We start from the raw sequence: 23222 nt of genomic DNA, 5'->3' as shown, positions 1-23222 counted from the left end.
TCAACAAAGTTCTGAGTGGAGTCATATGTAACTTCCTTGACTAAAAGAATAGCAACCTTTTAAACATATGCATGTAGGAGATGCATGCTACTGCAGCAACTACTGAAGTCAAGTCAAGTTCAAAGTTTCACCTAAATTTAACAGCCTATTGGGCAAGCGGAATTAAGATCCACCAGTTTCTATAACCAATGGCAAAATGTGAGAGATGTGAAGATATTTACAGCTAGATTAACTAGGCCTAGTATTTCACACAAGTCTGAAGTGGGGCTCAAATTCCTGCCACTGGCCATAGCAAGATGCTATAACTGCTCTGTCATGACTGTTTCCAGGGAATTTCCCTCCTAAACCCTCAGAGTTAGGTTTGATTATGCCCTCCACAAATGTAGCTTATAGTAAAACAGCTATACTGAAACAGTGTGTGTTTCCACTATAAATCTGGATGTCCTGAATGCTGTCAGTGCACAGTCATGATGGGTGACTTCAATCACCCTTGCATCTTATGGGAATATCATTCAGCCAAATCTGATTGGTTGTGAAGCTTCCTCACTTGCACTGATGAGCTCTATTTAACTCAAGAAGTTTACGGGCCAACAAGGGGTAAGGCACTGCTGGACCCCTAGAAAAAAAACAAGGGCAACATCAGACCCTTGCTGAACCAAATGGGGCAGCTGACAACCAACACCCAGGAGAAAGCTAATCTCCTCAATAATTACTTGTGTCCATTTGCCATCAGCCCAAGTGGATCACCCTGTGAGACAGGACACAGGATTACCAGCGTAAGGGCAACCATATGCCTACCATTGGTAAAGACCTTGTGAGGGAACACATTGAAAGGCTGGACACCCACAAGTCAGCTGTCCCAGATGGAATGCACCCAAGAGTGCTAAAAGAGTTGGCTGATTTCATAGCACTGACAATGGCAAGGATATTTGAGAACTCATGCTGCTCAGGAGTGCCCATCTTCAAGAAGGGAAGGCAAAAAGACCCAGGAAACTACAGGCCAATTAGTCTGACCTCAACCCCTGGAAAAATCCTGGAAAAATGTATTAAAAAATCCATCAACAACAGGCTAACAGAAGGCATAATTCTGAGAGATAGCCAGCACAGCTTTATTATGGGTAGGTCATGTCTGACCAACCTCATTTCTTTCTATGATCAGGTGACACCTCACCTGGACAGGGGATGAGAAGCTTATGTCATTTACTTGAATTTCAAAAAAGCCTTTGACTTGGTCTCCCATCATATCCTCATGGTAAAATTGGGGAGCTGAGGCCTCAACAACCTTACCATCTGACAGCTGGGGAACTGGCTCCATGGTCAGACCCAGAGAGTGATTATCAATGGAACTGAATCAACACTGGCGTCCCCCAGGGTTCAGTTCTTGGACCAGTGCTCTTTAATATATTCATAAGTGATCTGAATTTGTGTGTCAGAAATGGACTGGCTAAGTGCACAGACAATACCAATTTATGGGGAAGCACGGTAACTCTAGAGGATAGGCTGGGGATTCAAGCCGACCTGGAGAGGCTTGCAAGGTGGGCAGTTCACAACCAGTTGACATTCAACATAGAGAAATTCAAGGTGCTCTACCTCAGGAGAAAGAACCCACATCATACCTATAGGCTTGGCAGTGTTTCACTCAATAGCACCATGACCAAAAGACACTCGGGGATCATGATTGACCACAAAATGAATATGAGCCACCAATGTGATGCCGCAGCTTGAAAAACAAATAAAATCCTGGTTTGCATTTAGTAATGCATCTCGAGCAAAACCCAAGATATCATCCTCCCACTTTACTCAGCCTTGGTAAGGCCACAGCTGGAGTACTGCATCCAATTCTGGGCTCCACACTTTAAAAAGGACATGGAGAAGCCATGAGGACTGAGGGAGTCCAGAGGAGACCCACGCTTATGATCAGAGGTCAAGAGAGCAGGCCTTATGAGGAGAGGCTGAGAGGCATGGGACTCTTCAGCCTGGAAAAGTATAGGCTCAGGGGGGATTTGGTGGCAGCCTTTAAGTACATAAGGGGTATACATCAGGATCTGGGAGAACATCTGTTCCCCAGGGCACCCCAAGGGAAGACAAAATCAAAAGGTCACAAACTGCTGGACTGGTCAAATGGTCACAAAACGGTTACACTGGACATAAGAAAAAACGTCTTTACCATCCGAGTCTCCAGAGTCTGGAATGCAAGCACCTACTCTGGACACATTCAAGAAGTTTTTGGATGATTATCTTGCTGGGGTCATCTGACCCCAGCTGACTTCCTGCCCTTTAGGCAGGGATCTGGACCCGATGATATCACAAGGTCCCTTTCCACCCCAATATCTATGAAATCTATATGTCTAAGGTCTGGTGTTTGGAAGAAATAAATGGAGAAAGAAAGATCTTGTGGAGAAAAAAAAGAAAAGCATGTTAAGTCAACATTGGTACTGATGTAAGTAGGTGAAAAATAAATTATTATACCCATGTATTAGTCTAAATTAGTAGTAAATTATTCTAATAAAATTTCCTATTCTGTTCATTTATTATCTGTGATGATTAGAAAGAGGAAGGCATTAAAAATCCTCTGCAGTTGCAAAACTTACACTTTGTTAGTCTTACTGGTTTTATTGCTAATTATGATCACTTATATGCCAGTGTTATTAACTGTCTCACTTCCAAGCAACTTTCATTTAGAGAATGATTTTGCCCTCATTTCTGCCTTGTATTATAAAACACAGCCAACATTTTACTCACTGGAATAAGCAAATTCTACCTAAGACAGATCTGTGCAAGAATAGTAAATACCAATAAAATAATATATTAAGGAAGATAAAAACAAATAAACAAATAAATAAAAGCCAGTTGGTCCAGCCAATGCCAGCAGCCTCTTGCCAGTGCAGGTTTGTTCAGAAGAGTACATTCTCCATTACAGACCATTCTGAAGCACTGAGTACAGGCAGTCTTCAGACTTACGACATAATTGGTTCCATATCTTAAGTCAAAATGTTGTAACTCAGAACCAATTTACAAATGGGGGATTGGTTCCTGAACCAAGGCCCGATACCCTATTTTCACCAAAAATAACCCAGAATTTTGTACTCAATCAATTATCGATGAGTAATATAGCTACATTAATGTATTTATATTGTAAATAGCAATCATATTGATTTAGAAGGAGTTCTTTGAGGAGACTTTACTGGACTTTTTGAAGGGCTCTTGGTTGAGCTTTTTGAAGGGTTCTTGGCTGGAGTCGTCTCAGGAGTCTTGGCTGCAGGCAGATGGGTGACACAGCGAACTTGTTTGCTGGCGTGTCTTGGCATCAGATCAAGTGTTGTAAGTCGAAACTGACATCAGAAAGTTGAAACAGGGTGTCAATTTATAAACTTTGTAAGTGCAAAGTTTGTAACTCGAAACATTGTAATTTGAGGACTGCCTGTACTATAAGCATTAATTAGAATGTATCTTCTAATAAGTTATACTTAGACCATAATAAAGACACTTAAAATGTGAGCATCTGCACATTACAGCTCATTAATTTGTGCTAAGTGTCCTCTGAGCGTCTCAAAGATACACCACTTCAGGCAAGGGTTAAGTTCAGGCTTACTACCTAGCTTGTGTTCGAGTTGCACCCCTTCCAACCCCCGCCCACCCAGAACAGGGATAGAGCTCAGATGTCCTGGCTCCTGCTCCACCTATGCTCACCAGCCTTCCAGTGGCAGGAAATGCTGTTAATCCTTAATGTGTGACAGCTCACAGCAAATTCTAACGTTAACATGGCTTAACACTCCACAGATTTGGTATGGTCTAAATGTAACATGTAACTTCACCCACACAAAGATTTTGCTAAGGCATTGACTACAGTAGGTCTCACCAGAGCTGTAACTGATGCTGAGCTGCTTACAGAAACTTAATGTGGAATATTTATACATAAGGCTCATACAAGATGACAGAGAATGACACAAGATGTACAGTACTTTCAGGTAAGGAAGCTACACAGGTTAAGGGGAAAGAAAGCACCATGTGTTGCAGACAGTTACATCTCTGAGACTTTGTCAGTGAACCCTGAGTTCCTTCTTTGGGTGTTCTGTGATCTATCCACAAGAGACGAGCAGACACTGACCACACATGAGAGAGAAATTTTCCATCGCTTAATCTAGTCCAGTATTAATTCTCTTAGGTGACAGGGTTCACTTCTCTAGCCATGGAATAATAACAATAGAAGTGAAAAGAAAAAAAAATAGACAAGTGCATGCTGTGAGGAGGGAGCAATGGACCCACCTCCTTATACAGTCCATTCAAGGATTTCCTATCCCTGCCCCCCCGCCCCATTGGCCATGGGAACTAGATGTGAAGATAAGGAAGCAAGGCCATCTCTGCTTGTTCTCCTCCCTGCAAAAAGTACATCTGGTAAGCAATTTTTTTCCTTGCAATTATTTTTGTTACTTTTTCTCATTTGTTTTAGCTTTTGGGGCTTTTGTAGCAACTGTAAACCACTTTTCCTGGAAAAGCTTTCAAATGTTCTATATTCATTCACATTTTGGTAAAGATTTCCATGCATAAAAAAGCCATGTTTTCATTTTGAGAGTTTTAATCTGAAAATATTATCTGCTGCACTATAGAACAGGTGAAAGTGCAGAGTGGAATATAAACAGCAGCTTCCTTATAGAGTCCCAATGGTATACCCTCCTAGTTCTCTCCAGATTGGAGCTGTGTGGCATTGCATATTATCCCTATTATACTACATCCTATCACACAGAAATCGTTCCTATAGATGCCCCTTATTTGTCCATGTCTAAACAATGGTAAATATGTAATTTGAAAACTTGGGGTGGGTTATTTGTGAACAACAGCTACAATATCTTAATAGTATAAGCGAGGCTGCCCACAACTTAGAGGGGGGAACTATGAGTCTAAATGTTAGAAGTATTTAAAAATAAAAATAAAACTATTTTCCATATTATCACTGGCACAAGTTAAAATCAGATACCTTTGAGCTACTAGGACTGAAAATGCATGTCTTATCCTAATGCAACTGAGAATTGATAACACCATGACCTTATTTCTGGAGTTAGTGAGTTGATAGATATTGGATATTAAGATTGTCTCTAGTCTGGGACTGAATATTGATAGTCCAGGACTTTCTGCTAGCTTAATTTGTGGGAGAGAGTCCCATTTGGGAGGGAAGTAAGAAACATTTGTCACAACATTTGTCGGGTTGTTAAAATGGCAGTCATTTGAAACTGCTCAGAAATTTGCGTGATAGATTAAATTTCTAACCTTTTCCAGAGTTTTATTAAATATATTATCTAAATTAGTATGCCTGTTCACTCATCCATATTGTACTAATAAGTTTTATAATAATTAATGTTCTTCCTTCAGAGAAAGTGAAGAAATTTTAAATTTTCTCCCTATTCTGTCTTAATTTAAATTGCTTATACCTAGTGGATATTTTTAGTTTGTATGATATGACTATTTTCCTTTAACCAAAAACCTAAAGAACTAGATAAAAACAAGCAATAACAGCTGTTCTTTAAAGGGTATGAATGATATATTTGTTTTATCATCTTTCAATATATACTAAATCATTCATTGTACATTCGTGTTTCTTTATGGAACATTACACATTGGTGTCCCAAATTGTAAATTTTTCTGCATGTTTTACAAGTATCAGAAAGTACAAAATTGAGCCTTGGAAAGCAAACATACGTTGAGATGAAAGTCAATGTGAAAACCTAAGCTATCCAGCCAAAGTGAACTTTTAATTTTCTTGCTCTCCCAGCAACTAATGTTCATTATAAATTGACTGCATAAATTTATCCTCAAATGCTATTCCACATGTGTACAGTGAAGAGATGGGGATATTTGGGATAAAAATGTTAATATCATGTTTAAAAAAATAGCCTTGACATATGGCATTAAGCAGTCATACTTAAGTCATAATAAGAAGTCCCTGACCTTTCAGAGACCCTTCTATTCATGTTAGACGCCCAGGATTCATTTGCAGTTTATTACTCCTTTGAAAGCAGCAACTACATTTAAGACTTTCACTCCACCTTCAGTTCATAACCTATTTCACTTATGAATCATCTCTTGTTGCACTGTAGTAAACCTAGATAAAAAGAAGCTGTAATTGCCAATCAAATGCTGTCAGTCTTTAATGGCCATTTTTCTGGTTAAATCTCAAGTACAAACAGAATAATTAACATCTGAGTACATTAGCCATTTACTAATAAACAATTTTAAGAGGAACTGTACTGCACTGATAAACCTCATATGAATAAATGTAACAACAACAGCAGCAGGTTTTATAAATGGATTTTATATTAGACGTTTTAGAATGAACCAGACATTTATTCATTTTCTCTCTCACTATTGTGCTCCAAATCCTGTTTTTTCATGGCTTAAAATATGACCCATAATAGAGTCTACATGGGGTGAGAGCTGCAGCTCTTCTGTAAGAGAAAGGATGTGGGCTGGGAAGGGACATTGTGGGAAGATTGGAGGATCTCCGATCTGGGGTGGATGTGGGGTGGTGGGAAAAGCTGAGCAGGGAGTGGGATTGGTATAGGGCAAGATTTTTTGTAATTGGATGAGAGCGGTGGAGGTATCATTGGGATTGCAGGGTGGTGGCAATCGGGCAGGGAGGCTGAAGTTGGGGGGAAGTGGGGAATTAGAGTTCTTGGGTTTGGGGATGTTTGGTAAATCCTGTCTGTAAGTTGTTTGTTTATTATAAGCTGCTCTGAGCCTTTTTGATAGAGACATAAAACTAATAAATAAATGGTTTTATGGCTTTATCTTATGACACCTGGATGATGGTGGTGGTGATGGTTATAGTGATGGTTTATTTACTATATAAAGGCTTACCCAGACAATAAAGACTATGAGGTGTATATACAAAATAAGCAGTAAAACTATAGGAAGAAAGGGTTGAGACCATAGGTAGAGATGGAAGCAGTGGTTGATGAATACATTTTCTATGCCAGAAGCAGCCCTAAAAAGATTACCACTTCAAAGGCACTGATTACCACTTTTCCTGCTTCCATCCATGCTCAGACAATTTGCTGCAAACACATTATGCCAGAAAAAAGCCATATATGTGGTAAAGCAACCCAGTTGTCCAGGCAGGCACATAGTAAGGTATAATCCAGATATCAACCATTCTCCAATTCCCTACTCCCTTCCCCCCACTTCTCCCTCCCTATTCCCTGCCAACTTCTTTCTGAAGGGTACATTAAAGTATGCAGTATTTCCCACTGTATGCTGGCACCCAGGGCCTAGATAGCCTGCATGTGAATATTGTGAAGGTCTAATTCCCACAGCTCCCTTGTCTGGGCACATATTGCAACTGATAACCTAATCCTAGTTATTTATTAATGCATCTTCTGGGATTCTGCCATTGTGCTAAGTTTGCAGACTTACATGCAGACTGATAAGCTTTACAAAATTCATTATTTTGTTTTTCTCTAAGACGGATTCAGTATTGAAAACAATGTTTTGAAACAAATGAAGGCTAAGCAGGTGGGCAGACTGCCGGAACAGACAACAAATCCAAGCTATTGCAAACTGGGATGGTTATTCCAGAAGAAAAGAAACCTTATGAAGAGTTGAAAACAATCCAAGGTTTTGGAACTACTAATACTTTTCATTGTTACAATCTGGTTCAGAGATTGAGGCATTTTCTCAAGATAAAAACTTCAGAGTAATATGTTAAAACTAATATGGTGAACTGTAACTATTTGGTCCTTTCCAGTGTTGGAGTCAGCTCTGTGACCTAAAGCTCCGGAGTATACTGACTTATGGTTGTGTCACATGTTACATTTAGTGGGTACATCTACTCATGCAATTATAGATTTCATAGATTTCATAGACATTAGGGCTGGAAGGGACCTCGGAAGATCATCGAGTCCAGCCCCCTGCCCAAAGGGCAGGAAGTCAGCTGGGGTCATAGGATCCCAGCAAGATAAGCATCCAGTTTGCTCTTGAATGTGTTCAATGTAGGTGCTTGAACCACCCCCGGTGGCAGGCTGTTCCAGACCTTGGGGGCTCGGACAATAAAGAAATTCTTCCTTATGTCCAGCCTGAAACAGTCTTGTAGTAGGTTATGACTGTTCGACCTAGTCGTCATCCCTTGGGGTGCTCTGGTGAACAAACATTCCCCCAGATACTGGTGGTCACCCCTGATAAACTTATAGGTGGCCATCAGATCACCCCTGAGCCTGCGCTTTTCCAGGCTAAAGAGCCCCATGGCTCTCAGCCTGTCATCGTAGGGTCATTACTTTGAAGCAATAAACTGCAGAGCAGTTTAAGCTGGAGTAAACTACTTCCAGGTGCAGCATCTACATGTGTGCCCAGGACAGCAGCAATTTGTGTGAGGGCAGAGGAGTTTGCACCAGGGCCTGGGCCATGGAGGGGGTCAGCCCCAGGCTCTGGGTGGTGGAATTGTGCAGTAGAGGGGCTGGCTGAGGCACAAGGGAACTGAAAGTATGAAGCTGTGTGGATAGGTGACAAGCAGGCTGGGCTGACAGGGCACAATTTACACTTGCAATCAGCATCTACACATGCATTTAATCACAGTTAATTACCCCAACATAAGATAGAACTCTCCTCTATAGTAAGTAGTTTACTTCAGTCTAATAACATCATACATGTAGACAGTGATGCTTTACTCAGCAGCTAATTAGTCTACTGTGCAGTTAAGCACACATGTAGATATGGCCAGTATGTGTTAAGTGCACTTAAAATGCAACCAACCAAACTGTAGTGGAGCACCAATGGGGTTCTCACAACTGAAGGGCTGTTGCAGGTAGTGAGGGAGCCTGCTTTGTGAGCATCAGGGAAAACTTCCCCCAGGAACCATTTTAAGGGGGGAGGTGGATGGCAGAGCACCTTTGGTGTCTACCACTTTAAGGAGGAGAGCAGGCAGCAGACAGGTTCCTGCCAGCCCTGATGAGGTGGCCATTTTAAGATCCTGGCTTTCAGGGCTGCCAGCAGCCGAGGAAGCAGCAACACCCGGCTGCACTGCTGCTCAAAGAACTCCTTGGAGGTAAGGGCAGGAGCTATTGGGGATGGCAGGAGGCTTCTGGTTCTGGGCATGACTTGAAACTGCAACCTGCTGGGGTTGGGTGGCTGGGTGGGGCTGGTTGTGGTGGGACAGTCCCCCAGAAATGCCAGGACAGTTATCTCCCTGGTGAAAGGTGAGGAGGGATGCCATCAAACCCCAGCCCCCCACCAGTCTGGTGGGTTATAATACCAGAGGGGAGTAGGACCAGGCACACCCAGGGAGGGACACTTGAGCCCAGAGTAGGTAGTAGAGACAGGCACCTCCATGGGTGGCACATGAGCCCATAGGGGTGTAAGGCCCCAGGGATTAGTGGGGCCAGGCACACTCATGAGTGTGGCACCTGATCTAGTGGAGATGTAAGACCCTGAAGAGTAGAGGGGCCAGGAACGCCCATGGGAGGCACCTGAGCTCAGGGGGGGATAAGACCTGAGAACTCAAGAGAGGGGGCAAGTATGTTGAGGCCCCAGGGAGGGACCGAGCACATGTAGCCCTGAAGAGGGGACAAGTCTGTTAAGGCCCAATGAGGAAAGGGACAGGGAGGCCCATGTAAGCTTTCGGGCACCTGAGGCCATAAGTGAGCCTGAGGCTGAGTGAGGTGGCAGAGAGGGAGCCGCAAGTGAAAGGGGCAAGTCTCTAGTCCCAAATTGAGAACAAGCAGGCTGTGTTACATGATGAAGGGTGGAGTTAGCCCAGTGTTTAGCTAATTGGCTAATTGCCTGGCCACCGCATAGATGAGGGTCACAGGAAAGGCCCAAAAGGCTGCACCAGGCCTGGCCAAGGAGTACAGAGATGAGCCTGGTGGCCTATGTAGTCACTTGAGGGAGCAGGTTGGAGTGAATATGGCCCAGCAAGGGGCATGAGTGCAAGAGGCCTGGTGAGAGCAGGTGGAGTGATAGAGGCCCCAGTGAGAGGGAGGCTGTATGTGTGAGGCCCAGAGCAGGGAAGTATGACAGGCCTAACAACATGATGAGTTGGGCCTGGCCTCAAGCTGGAGCATAGCATAACTCACGGAAGTCATCTGCAAGGCATGGGATGTGATAAGGGAAGGTCAGAGTGGTGTATGTACCACCCTTTGACAACAGAATGCTCGAAGGGCAGTCTCCTGCCTAATTGACATCTTAATTACTTCACAACAAGGCGTAGCAAGAAGTAAGGTGGGCAGCATGCCTGAAGACAGGTGGTGGGCTGGCACTATGACTGGGCCTGTGGGTTTGCCTCCTGTCACATACATTCAAGAATTAAAAACACAGGGTAAGTGTGCTAGTATCCTAGCAAAGATATGACTTCTCATGTGAGGAGTATCTCCAGATTGTATTAAGTAACACATGTTCAGCTATTATTTAGTGCTCCATGGAGATAATATGAGCAATTTGTGGTCCTTATCCAGGGATCCATTTGCTGTACCAATCCTCCTGGTGGGATGAGGAAAACCACATGACAGGAGGAAAGATCCAAGATCTTTCACTTGTCAGGTTCCTCCAGGATCAAGTTGCATGGTATTGTTGACTACAGCCTCTAACATGCACAGTTCAATGATTGTTGGTCCCAGCCCCGGCACTGCATCAGGGCTGGTTCAAGACTGGTGTGGTTTTGGGTCTGGGACCAACAGTCAGTGAGCTGCGCACATTAGAGATCATAATAAACATAAATGTGCAATTGTTCAGAACATATTCTAAATTTAATACTGGACAGATTTATCACAAGCTAAGTATTGCATGAGACAAGGCCCTCAGAGCTTCCTGATCCCACTGTCTGGTGAAACAAGGAGATGAACAGCTACTGAGTTGCTTCATCTGCATAAACTATTTACTCAGATTCCAGAAGGACACCTTCTTTGCAGGGGAAGTTGCTCTATGTTTCACATATTAGTGTACAGTGCAGAGTACAACTACAGAATGGACCTCATGTATATAAGCTTTCTACCTTAAATTCCTCCAGTGTCACTTTTGGAGTTACCATAACTGCACAAAATTTGAGATTTGATTGGGTAATGGAACTGGTGTGCACCAGAAAGATTTCTATTGTTTAGGAATAATTCTGTTTAAGTATTTTATATCATATAATACCAGTTCTCCCTTGCTAGGATGCCTGGTCTTCATTATAGGAAAGATACAGAGGTGGTTCTTTGCTGAAGCTGTAGAAAACAGTATGAGAACAGTGCTCTCCACTGAAGTGCCTGTTACCCAGCAGCTAACTAAAGCTGAAATTTCTATAATTGTATGTAGTGGATCCTTAGGATGGGAACAGACCTTAAGATCCAAGAGATAGTCATGCTCAAGTGTTCCTCAGAACTCAGACTCCACTACATGCTGGCAATAAATTGAGGGGGTGGAGAGGTGATGTTGCTATTGGACATTCACCCTGTGTGCAGGAAGCTGAGTTAAGGGATTCTGGAAAAAAAATGCTACACGAGAAAGTGCTTTTTAAACACACATCCCCTCCCAAATTGATACTGTTTCTGAGTTCCCTAATACATTTCACCTTATTTCAAACACAGAATCAGTGCTTAGGGCATGGGAAAGTATTTCATTCTGAGACCATTAGAGAGAGAATTTAGATATTAAGGTAAGGATCTGGGAGCATTTGTTAGTTTTAAGCTGGATACTAATCATTGCCATTAACCACTATGGAGAAAAAACATTATTATGTACAAATGCTGGTATAGTATTGTGCAGTAATTTCTCAAAAGTACAGACTTGTTAGAATGATATGTCAAAGATTATTCAAATATATCAAATGTACATGTGAAAAAAAATAAACTTAATTCAACCATGTATTGTGGACTGACTCTCAGATCTGAATAATAATAGCAATAATTCAAATAGCAAAATGTTATATTTTGCTGAAGAAGATATTTGTTGATTGGAAGAATTCCATTGAGAATCAGTTCAGGGGTTAGGTAAGCACAGACATACATACAGACTAACAGACTAACAGACTAACACAGACTAACAGACATACATTATTCTTATGCTTTTTACGGAATAAGTCAAGATATAAAATAAAATATGAAGAAAGTAGGAGGTTTGAGGGCGGCGGTAGTTGGGGATGGCAAAATTAGATTGTAGCATTAGAGTCAGGGGGAACAAGCGGGAATAATTTTTTGTGGTAAAGTTTGTGGTTTATCAGTGTAACTGGGTTAAACTACAATCATACCACATGCTGAAAAGTGAAAACAATAGTGCTTAATATTTTATTAACTGGAAAAACTACAATAAATAAAAGAAGAATCTGAACCACAGCAACCATAGATGGAACTATATTTGCAGAGGTGCTGAGCACTGGAAACTCCCATTAAAATCAGAGGAAATTGTCAATGTTTCACACCACTGAGGGGCAAGTCATTCAAAATTACTTGCCACGGTCCTTCAAGAAATTTGTGGCAAAGTAGGAAATAAAATCCAAGTGCCCAGAGTACCTATCCTTCATCTTAATTTTCAGACTATCCTTTTCCCCCTGCTTCTTACAGTATCCTGTAGTTGAGAGCAGTCAATTTGAGAATATATTTAAATGGTTTTAATTCCATGAAGTCAAGTCATTCTTTCAATGAAACTTTGTTCCATTAAAGAAATCTGCATGACTGATCAAAAAGAATTCATTTGGAATGACAAACACTTTGGTTGAACTCATTGGAATAAACGATTGAATCAAACTATAAATTCATTTGGTGTTCCTCACTTATCTGCATTTCAATAAAGAAGTTGTAATATTTCAATTTTTTGCTGATACTTTTAGACCCATTTCAATTAATCAGCTAAATATCATCCAAAAATTACTTGAAAGGTTTCCAGTTAAGCTGAACAAATTCCTATTTAATCACAAACGCTGGAAAATGCTTTCTTCCCATCTTCCCATCAGGGACCTAACAGACATACATTTTAAATAATCTAACCAGTCTGCTGCATCCACTAATATCATGCAGTAGTATAAATATGAAGATTATTAATATTTTAAGAATCTAATTTTCTCTACATTATAGTTTTAATGAATTTTGATATTACTTAGGTTTCTCCAACTACCAGTTGTGACATTTCAAACTCTGAGGAATCAGCACTGCTGATTAGGCATGTTCTAAGTTTGACTTTATCTGGAATAGATTACTTAAATTATATGTAGTTCCTCCTGTAAGTACTGCAATATAACAATTGATCACAAACTGTATAGAGATTCACACGCAAAAAGATCTTCCCTTCTCTGCAATGCAAGTGTTCAGTCATCCCCTTCTTGAGCCATCACAGACAGCTCTCTCTGTAGTGCTGGATAAATACCAGAGTGGGCAGAGACAAGGCAAAAGAGAGAGACATCACACAATATCCTGCCCCATAAAAATTAGGGAGTTATATCTTAGCTGAATATATTCCCTCTCTCCTGAAGTAGTAAATCTCGTTTATAAGATTTCCTGGTAGGGAAAAAGTGAAAGTGTCCCTGTCTTTACAGTTAAAGCAGAGAAGAATTACAAGGCATGTGGTGAGAGGGTCTGGTTTCTAGAAACTGTGCAGAGGTATGAAACATCTGAGTGGCCATCCTTTGTTCCTGAAGGATCTTTAAGCACCTATGCAAAACTGAAGATATGTGTAGGGCTTGGGGACAGATCTGCAGCTCATTAACATGAAGGATTTAGGAGAAACTCTATGCAGAGAGTATGTGGAGGTTTACTCCTCTGGCCATGTCCAGATGAGTGCAGCTGTGCAGTATGTGGTGCTGCAAATATGTCTGTAGAGCCGCATACCACACATTTAGTTGTTCTTCAGGCTGCAAGGGTGCACGTCCCATGCTGCTCTTTTTCTTCTGTGGGTTTTTTTGACCCCTAGATATACAAGGGTCAAAAGCCCCTCAAAAAAAAAAATAAAAGCACAGCAGCACAAGCACAGACAGCACACAATGCTCAAAGGTAGAGCTGAGCAGAGAATCGCCACTGCTGCAGCCCCAGGAGAACCCCCACAACTCCTGGTGAAGTTACTGGGGCCAGCCCAGTGCTGGCCCCAGCCACCCCTATCCCACCCAGGGTAGCTTGCTGCACGCCAAAGTGCGCGTGGCACAGGTGTTCCCCGGGGACAAGTAGCAGTGGTGCTAGGTGCGTTGACTACTTGTCCTTGGGGAACCAAACATCCATACTTGTCTGGATGCACCCTCTGTGTCTCTTTGCATGGTCCTTCTGCCTCATCATGCCCTCCCTTCCCCCACCAAAAACAAAAAAAGGAAGACAGAATGCTCTGATATATACCTACCAGAAAGGGGGGAGGGGGGAAAGGAATTTTCATCTTGGAAAGAAAACACTTTGCAATTGTAGCAGGCTTGCCCTTTGGAGCTTGGGTTCAGTCCCAGGCTTGAAATTTTGCCATTTTGATTGGTGGAGCTCATCCACCAATCAGGAGGAAGCAAGAGGAGTTAAGTCATGCCCCTTTCCTGAGGGGAGGGGGAGAGGATCCCCCTTTCCCGAGGGGGGGGGGGAAGGGACCCCCCCCCCCCGGACCTCATTGAAGACTGCAACACTCAAGTCTGGAAGACTTCAGGGGTGGAGCCCTGGAGCATATAAAAGGAGCTGTGTGCCCACCATGAGGAGAACACATCCAGGACAGAGAAGAGAGAAGAGCAGGGCTTTGAAGAGCTGAGGAGAACTGCGAAGCAGGGCAAAGCAGTAGCCCAAAAGCACCTCTGAAGACTTCCATCAGCAGGGAACAGCGGATGGCTCCAGCAGCTAGGCTCTCAATGTGCAGCCTAGCACACAGCGTCCAGACCCTGGGACCTGTGTGAGGCAGCTTGGGTCTGCAACCTGTGGCGTGTGGCCAGAGACACAATACACAGGACAGTGCACAAAGTAGGACCTTTGGAGCACTTGGGCGACTCAGGTCCTCAACCCCTGGAACGAGGCTGGGAGCTCAGTGCAGGAGGCGCTGCATGGAGGGTCCGGGAGAGGTCCGAGCCTGGTGTTGCGTGAGGCAGCCCAGGCCTCTGACCCATAGCAAAAGGTTGAGTCCAGAGAGCCAGACAGTGATTGGGCTACTGGGCCAGCAGACAGGACCAAGCCAGAGGCCCCAGAAGCCCTGCAGACTGGAGCCCTGTTCCAGGGAACAGCGACCCCCACCCCCCAAAGCCCACTGCAGGTGAAAGAGCAGCCTGGCACCGAGGACGAGGGCCACCCTCCAGGCCTGGGAGCCATGAGTTGTAGAGAAAAGAGGATTCCCACAGGAGTGGGGGAGTCCCCCCTGGTTAGTTAAGGGTTCCTGAAAGGGGAGGTCCCACTGAGAGGGCCCCCCTAAAGTTACCAGCTTCTTTGTAGGGCTTGGGAAAAGCTCAAGGGCATTGGGGTTTCACCTCAGGATTGAGTTTATCTTTGGGGTTTATCTGTTTCAGATCAGATACTTACCTGTGACTTAACTGTATCTGGAGCACTGGTATAAGGTTTAATGTCATTTTCCCAGAGGGTATTGTTTATGTTACTGGTTTAGATATCTTATAAATATATATAAATATATTGTACATATGTTTATATCCATGTTCCTTTTCCTTGTGATGAGTTAATGTAAATACATTTGTATATAGTTAAGTCCCCTGACTATCCTGGCCTGGTTCTATAGGGACGGAGGGAAACTGAGCGGTCTGCAGTTCCCCCACAGCACACCTGCCAGCTAACAGTCCCCTTCAATTGGAGAAGGGGAGTATATACCCAAGTTACCTGGGCTACACAATATAATTTTTAATTAATTAAAACTTATTTACTTTACCTCATTGTACATGTGAACACACAAAAAAGACATACTTAATTAGCGCCATTTGAAATAAATTTGTATTACACATGGGTAAAATATCTTTCTATGTTCTTTCCTTGTTCTATATAAGTCTGAGTTTAACATGCAATAAAATGAAGTACAAAGAGCAAGAAAGATATTTCTAAAATCCTAAATCCTGGCTCTGCAACTGAAATCTTGCAATGGGACAATCTGTTAGAAAAGTATGTTAGAGGTGCTTATGGTAGGAATGATTACAGTTCAGGTGCTGACTGCTGGTGACATATATGATAGAGGATAAAACCTTATGACACCATTAGGAGAGTTTTATAAAGTAGGTTTCTTGAATAGGTAATATTATCTTCTTTTATGATTTTTCAATACATTTTAAAGGGACTGATGACTATCTGCATTAAAACTGTAGTGCAGGTCATAGAACACATTCTGTGCAAAAAAAAAAAAAAGAGTGAAATCTAAGAATCTGTTTATGGTGAGAAACTGGTTTCACAGCAATTCAGCACCATAAACCAAGCAAACCTTCATTACTTCTTTGAAAAGCTTAGCATCACTTTGTTAATTTGTAATCAACTATAATCACAATTAGAATGAATAATTGCCATAATATAATACACTTAGAGAATGTAGAAGTGAAGTAAGTATTCTTGAATGTAGTCATTATTTACATTTCTTTTATTTTTGTTTTTCAGATTTTTTTCTCTATAGATTATTATGAATATTAAAATAATAGACTTGATTCCTTAGCTGTATACAGTCTTTTCTCCCTGTCTTCTCATAAATGTAGATGTGGCATTTACCCTAATGTTCATCATATTCCAAATGGCTATTTCCTGTATGTTCTCAAACCCTAAGTTGGTTTTAATGGAAAAATGTTTGCAGGTTCAGCTAGGACCCAAGGAAAAAAATAACAAACAACAAAACACAATATTTCTACTCCAATATTGAGGGAAAACATGGATCTGTCTTTGGATTGGAGCACACCCCACTCAAGGATGGTGGCTGGACTCATCTCCCTATAAAGTGAATAAAACCCTTCAGTTCGCTCTCTCAGAAACTTTGGGGAACTTTGGATCTAGAGCAGATCCTATCTCTTTTAGCTTGAACTCTCTTTAGCTAGAATCTCTTTAGCTTCAATTAGCTTTGCTAATTAAATTTACTTGTATTACATTTTATTCACCTCAGGAAAAAAAGGAAAAAGGAAATAGACCATCTATTCACTGCATTGATCGTTAGTTAGAGTGGAGTGCACTTAGAGTATATACCCCTTAAAACTGAAGATGCCCTATGACTGCTATAAACAACGTAGAAAGTAGATCTATCCACTAGTTTGGGGAGTGCATATAGAACTGAAATACACCAAGGTATTTTGTATTCTTCAGACAAATACATTATACAAAGAATGCACTATTTTGAAATGACAACTTGTAATGAAAAGCTAAAAGCCAGATTTTGCTACTGTTACTCATGTTGAGTAGTACAGTACTTTCATGAGTAAACCATTGGAAGTAAAGTGATAAAATCTGGCTCAGACTGTAATATTTATCCCAATAAAATGTATCAGGCATATAATTCAGGGTCCCAGGAGGTGTGCTGTTTGCCTGGCACTTGAATTTAGACCATCACAGAAAGACAAACATACAATGTCAAGCTGGTTCCTAACTTGGATCTTGTACTGATCAATTGGGAAGAACTGGTAAAGGATGTGAAGGTAATGATTAACTTGGGAGGAAGCAATTTTGACATGATAGAATTCCAGATCATGAGATGGGGAAAGCATGAGGTCAGTGTAGCAGGGCACTAGGGTGCCTGCTACCAGAAGTGCTGGGATAACCCTTCAGGTGCCGGTTGCTGAGGCAACCAAGGGGAGCTAATGGCTTACCCCTGCCTAGCCAGCTGAAGAAAGGGGCAGGGCCTGGCCCCTATATAAAGCACAGGCAGGAGGCCAGAGGCAGTTCCCCTACAAGCAGCTAAGGATGAAGGAGCTCCCTGCCAGAAGAGAGAAAAACCTGAATATCAGAGCAGCATTGGTCACCGCAGTAGGAGAGAAAACTCGGTAGGCCTGAGCATAGTTATAGCTAGTGGCTTTATGTTTGCTATTGTTACACCAGTGGTTTGGGTGAGGCTATAAGGGGATGGAGGAGGCCTCATAGGGGACTCATGGTAGAGTGAGGACCCCAGGCCCAGTGAGGGCACAGTGTTTGGGGTGTACAGACCCCAGCTCCAGAGAGGGGTGGCTGAGAAACCCCAGAAGCGGTGCTGTGAGCCCTGTGAGAGGGCAGCCTTGCAGAGAATAGCCCTGTGAGAGGGCTGCATTGCAGAGAAGGCCCCAGAGAGAGACAGGGCCACAGAGGGCCTGAGCGCCACAGCGGTGTAGGCCAAGACATTGTTGTACACGCATAGCCCACAAGGCTTGGGTACACAGAACACCCAAAGCAAGAGAACTGTAGCCAAGCAGAAGAAAGGTAGCCTCCCTATAAAAAAACTCATATACCATCAAAGTCGTGGCAGGAGAGAACAGGAGGGTGCAAGTCAGAAGCTTGGAACAGTAAAGGAGGCGACAGGGGAGAGCACAGCGACCCTGACGTCGCTCCTGCCACAGTCAGCAAAACAAAGATGCTAGATTTCAACAAGGCAGATTTCATTTCACATCGGGGCATTAATAGAACTATGGGTACTATGGGAAGACAGACTGAAGGATGAAGGTGGTCAGGAGGGTTGGGAGCTTCAAAAGGGCACAGTATTGGAAGCTCAAAAAGAAGCTGTTCTGACATGGTAGAATCACAAGAATGGCAAGAGACTAATGTGGCTGCACAAGGAGCTTTTAGGATGCCTCAAATGCAAAAGAAAAGCATTTAAACAATGGAAAAATGGGTAGGTCACCAAGGAAGCATACCAGGAAATAACAAGAACCTGCAGGGACACAATCAGGAACACAAAAGTAAAGAATAAGATGCACATGGCAAGAGAGGTTAAAGACAACAAGAAGAGGTTCTGTAAGTAAGTTGGTAAAAAAATAATGACCCAAGAAAGCTGCGAGTCCACCACTAAGTAGCCTAGGTGAAGTCTTAGAAGATGCAAAGAAGGTGGAGCTATTCAACAGTTACTTTGCCTCAGTCTTCACAAAAACTGGGCTGCAATCAAACAGCAAACAAGGATTATTTGGATAAGGAAAGGGACAAGGTGATAGATTAAATAAAAAGAGACATTCAGATAGCTTTTTCTGGGTCTGAATTAATTCAAATCATCAGGGCTTGTCCCATGGTACTGAAGGAATTAGCAGATATGATCTGGAAGCTCTTGGCAATAATATTTAAGAAGTTGGAGGAAGACTGGAAACAGGGCAATATAGCTCCCCTCTTTTAAAAATACAAAAAAGGAGGACCTGGAGGACTACAGAATGGTAGTCCTTGATAAACACCTTGATACCCAAGAAGTTACTGGAGCATATCCTACGGAAATCCTTTGGCAAGCATATGGAGGAAAGATTGCTTGCAAGCACCCAGCATGGATTTACTAAAAACAGCAGTCAAACAAATTTGATCTCCTTTAACAGAGTAATTACTTGGGTGGAAGAAGGGAATATTGTGGATATAGTGTATCTGGACTTCAGCAAGTCTTCAAACAAGGTCCTGCATAACTTTTTCATAAACATATTGAAGAAAGGTGGGGTGGGCAAAACTACTATATGCTGGATAAACAATTTGCTTAATTGGGTATTTATAAATGTAAGTACGTCACAATGGCAGGAGGTTTCAAGTGGAGTCCCACAGGGGTCTGCCCTGGGCCTAGTGATGTTCAATGCATTTATTAATGGTTTGGATTCTGGCACAGAAAGCTTCTTGAGCATATTTGCAGGTGACACAAAACCGGGAAGGACTGTGAACACATGGGAGGACAGGAGCACAATTCAGAATGACCCTGACAGATTGGAAAGCTGGGCTAATGTTAACAGGATGAAGTTCAGTGCTGACATATACAAGGCGTAACACCTTGGGCAGAATAATCAAAAGTAAAAATACAAAATGGGAGACACCTGGTTGGATGTCAGCGTTATAGAGAAGGATATGAGATTCTTGGTCGATCACACACTCAATATGAGTCTCGAGCATGAGGTAGCTGCATAAAAGGTGAATGTGTTGTTGGGATATATCAACAGAAGCACTGGGTGCAAGACGCAGGAAGAGACAATGCCTCTACTCAACACTCTCTGGTTAGGCTTCATCTAAACTATTATGTGCAGCTTTGGGCTTCACTTCTTAAAAAGGATGTGGGGAAGTTAGAGAGGGCCCAGGGCAGGCAACAGAGATGATAAGGGGCTGAGAAAGCAACTCATACAAGGAGAAGCTAAAGGAGTTAGGCATGTTCACCAGGCAGAAAAGGCACTCTCGAGGAGCTGCAGAGGACCAATGACTAGAAGTTGTAGCAAAGTAGGTTTAGATTAGATATCTAGAAACATTTCTTCACTGTTAGAACAGTGAGGCAGTGGAACAGACTCCCTAGGAAAGCTGTAGACCCTCCATAACTGGAGGTGTTCAAGAAGAGGTTGGATAGTCACTGATCAGGGATGATCTAGGCATAGCTATGGCTATGTTTTACAATTGGTATTTCTTATGCTTCTGGGCTTTTTTGGATGCTTCAGGAGCTTAATAAGGCTTAATAAGTAATAAATCCTCCTCCCCACCCCCGATCCTTCCCCCCGCTCCTCCTGGACTGCTATGTGTGTTGGTGGGGGGGAAGGGGGTGTTAAACCTTCCTCAGAGACATTGGGTGTTGGCTGCAGCCACGACTGGGGATTTTGACTGCGGTGTGCCAGTGCTGCTTCTGGGACTTAAACCCAGAGGTTCCCAGCTAGAGGGTCTTGCCTCTCCACTCAGTTTCAGACCAATCAACATATATGAGGTCAGAAAGAAAATTCATGGTCAGATTGGTATGGACTGAGGGGGGTATACCTTCCTCTCTTACAAGAGGATTTCTTGAGCATATATTAACCGTCTTTTACAGAAGCAAGATATTGGCTGCCATGGACCCCCTACTTTATCTGTGGCAGGTTTTTATGTCTTTATGTAGTGTGAGATTTGACTGTAGATGTACTAAGAGGTTAGGTTACAGATTTGTATAGGATGGTTAAAATAGGGATAATCCTGCCTCTGGGACAGTGTGGGGCAGGATTGTACGATTGTACTAGATGACCTATGGAGATCTCTTCCAGACTTACTCCTCTATGATTCTATGATAATGAAATTCTGTAAATCTGTAGAATTCTTGTTTTAACTTCAGCATACGTTATACTGAGATAAGGATGTTAGAACTTGTAGATTTAAAACAAAACAATTAAGAGCTTTTATTTGATTAAGAGGATAGAAACTATCTTAGGTTTGATTAAGTAACCTGTAAGAAAAATGAGTCTTTTTTCTATATCAGGAAGAGACAAGAAAACACAATGAAAAGTTTGATATTACTATGGACAAGTATCAGGGATACTGGTTGTAGCTATGTTGGTCTCTACAACCAATATCTCTGAAACATGGAAGATATCGTATTGTGCCATTTTGAAATGGAAACTGCACAACATGAAAAAGAAAGAAGTCAAATTCTACACTCTGCCGGCCATCTGATACCTTCAGGTAATGTGACTGCTTCAACCACTGACTGCTCCTAATTTGCATTCTCACAGAGCAGCTTTTTACGAACTGGCTTTTCTACCTAGGAGAAATCCCACCATGGCCATGTCCAGATGAGCATAGCCGTGCATTATGCGGCGCCGCAGACCCATCTGCAGTGCCACATACCACACATTCAGTTGTTCTCCATGCTGTAAGGGAGCAGCACAGAGGGTTTTTTAGCCTCTGTATTTCCAAGGGTCAAAACCCCATGGAGAAAAAAAGGGAACAGTGCACACACAGGCAGTGCATACTGTGCACAAGTGGAGCCAACGTGCCCAGACCCATGTTGTGGCTGCAGGCCAGGCTCTGCATGGCAGAATCACCACTACTGCAGCCCCAGGAGGCCACCAGGACCCCAGGTAAGGCTTCTGGGTCCAGCCCAGTGCTGGCCCAGATGGTGCATGGCCTGGGGACAACTAGCAGTGGTGCAGTGTGCCACCAGCTCCCCTCTCCGCTCTAGGCAGGAAGATAACTGAGGTTAGGTGACCTCAGCAAGGTGACTGTCTAGTCTCCTCTTTACAAGATGAAGTTTCTTTTCTACTTGGGAGAATTACTAACATCTGTGATTTATTCTTTGACTGATGAAGATTGAGTGTGCACAAACGCTTTCAAAGATTTTTTTTTTTTTTTTTTGCAACTACTTAGTTGGTCAAATAAAAGATATCACCTCTGCCCAAGAGTTTTGTATGCCTATGAACAAGTATATAACTACAGGTTTAAATCTGTCAGTGCCACACTAATGAGACAAAAGCCTGTTTGTAGTGAAGATGCTGTTAAAAGCAAAATAAAGATTTTAGTAGTGTTTTAGCTCTAATTGTATTCTACAGAAACAGTGTAATTCACTATAATTCAGTATACTTTTATTTTTAGGCCACTTAAAGAAATTCCAGAAAAAAGTTGCAGTAGTGCTGTGTTTTCAGGTGGAATCAATCAGTTTATTTTACCCCACTCCTGGAATTCAGTTGGAAAAATCTAAAATCCAATATTTTTCATAATCTGGTTCACTTGTTCAGTCCCTTCGGCAATGCCAATTAGAATTTTATCAGTCATTCTTATAGCAATAACGATAATCCTTTAGCATCTATCTGGATTAGGGCTCTATTTTATTCCACTAATGAATACTCTGGAGAGGTCTGGGCAATTTTACAGAACAAATTAACCTCAGAGCATAGCCGTTTAAATGTTCATTATACTGGACACCTGCACAGTGTACTGGACTTAAATTCAGTTTAATAGACCCTCCTAGGCCTGTTTTAAAGCATACAGAAGATAATATGAATATGCTGATAATTAAATTAAGATTGTTAGAATATTCTAGAGTTACAGATAAACAGATGTGGCATAAATTAAATATAAATTATGGAATATATCAAATAGAAACATTTAGGCTAGGGACAGATATTACACAAACACTGGTTTAAGTAATCAAAAACTGATTTAAACCTGTAACACAACAGAAATTCAGTGCATATGAACTGGTTTCAAAATGACCCAAACTGGTTTAATATAGACCTGCATGCATGTAATATCAAAGTTAACTGATTTAGGTTAAACTGGCCTTTCTAACCTCTGTCCGGATCCCCTCCTGAATTAAGTTGACTCATACTCCCCCAGTATCCCAGAATGTGTTGCATCTTCCCTACAAAGCCACCACCTCCCCGCCCCCTCACTCACTGGGTGGGCAAGGTAGCCTTATAGATGTTAGGGTCGGCAGGGACCTCAATAGATCATCAAGTCCAACCCCCTGCATAGGCAGGAAAGAGT

The 23222-nt window shown here is 42.3% G+C and overlaps 1 long non-coding RNA gene across 1 annotated transcript in view; it reads left to right on the top strand.

Annotated features, from left to right (window-relative positions):
- Positions 1 to 4257: 4257 nt before the first annotated feature.
- LOC102373734 overlaps positions 4258 to 23222 on the top strand; it is a 92824-nt gene continuing 73859 nt past the window's right edge. Inside the window, exon 1 of the long non-coding RNA XR_324302.1 lies at positions 4258 to 4395. This is a non-coding gene — a long non-coding RNA (uncharacterized LOC102373734). The remainder of the gene's footprint in view (positions 4396 to 23222) is intronic.

This window comes from Alligator sinensis, unplaced genomic scaffold (genome assembly GCF_000455745.1).
Source record: "Alligator sinensis unplaced genomic scaffold, ASM45574v1 scaffold183_1, whole genome shotgun sequence".
NCBI lineage: Eukaryota > Metazoa > Chordata > Crocodylia > Alligatoridae > Alligator > Alligator sinensis.
This window is presented reverse-complemented; position numbering and strand designations above follow the sequence as displayed.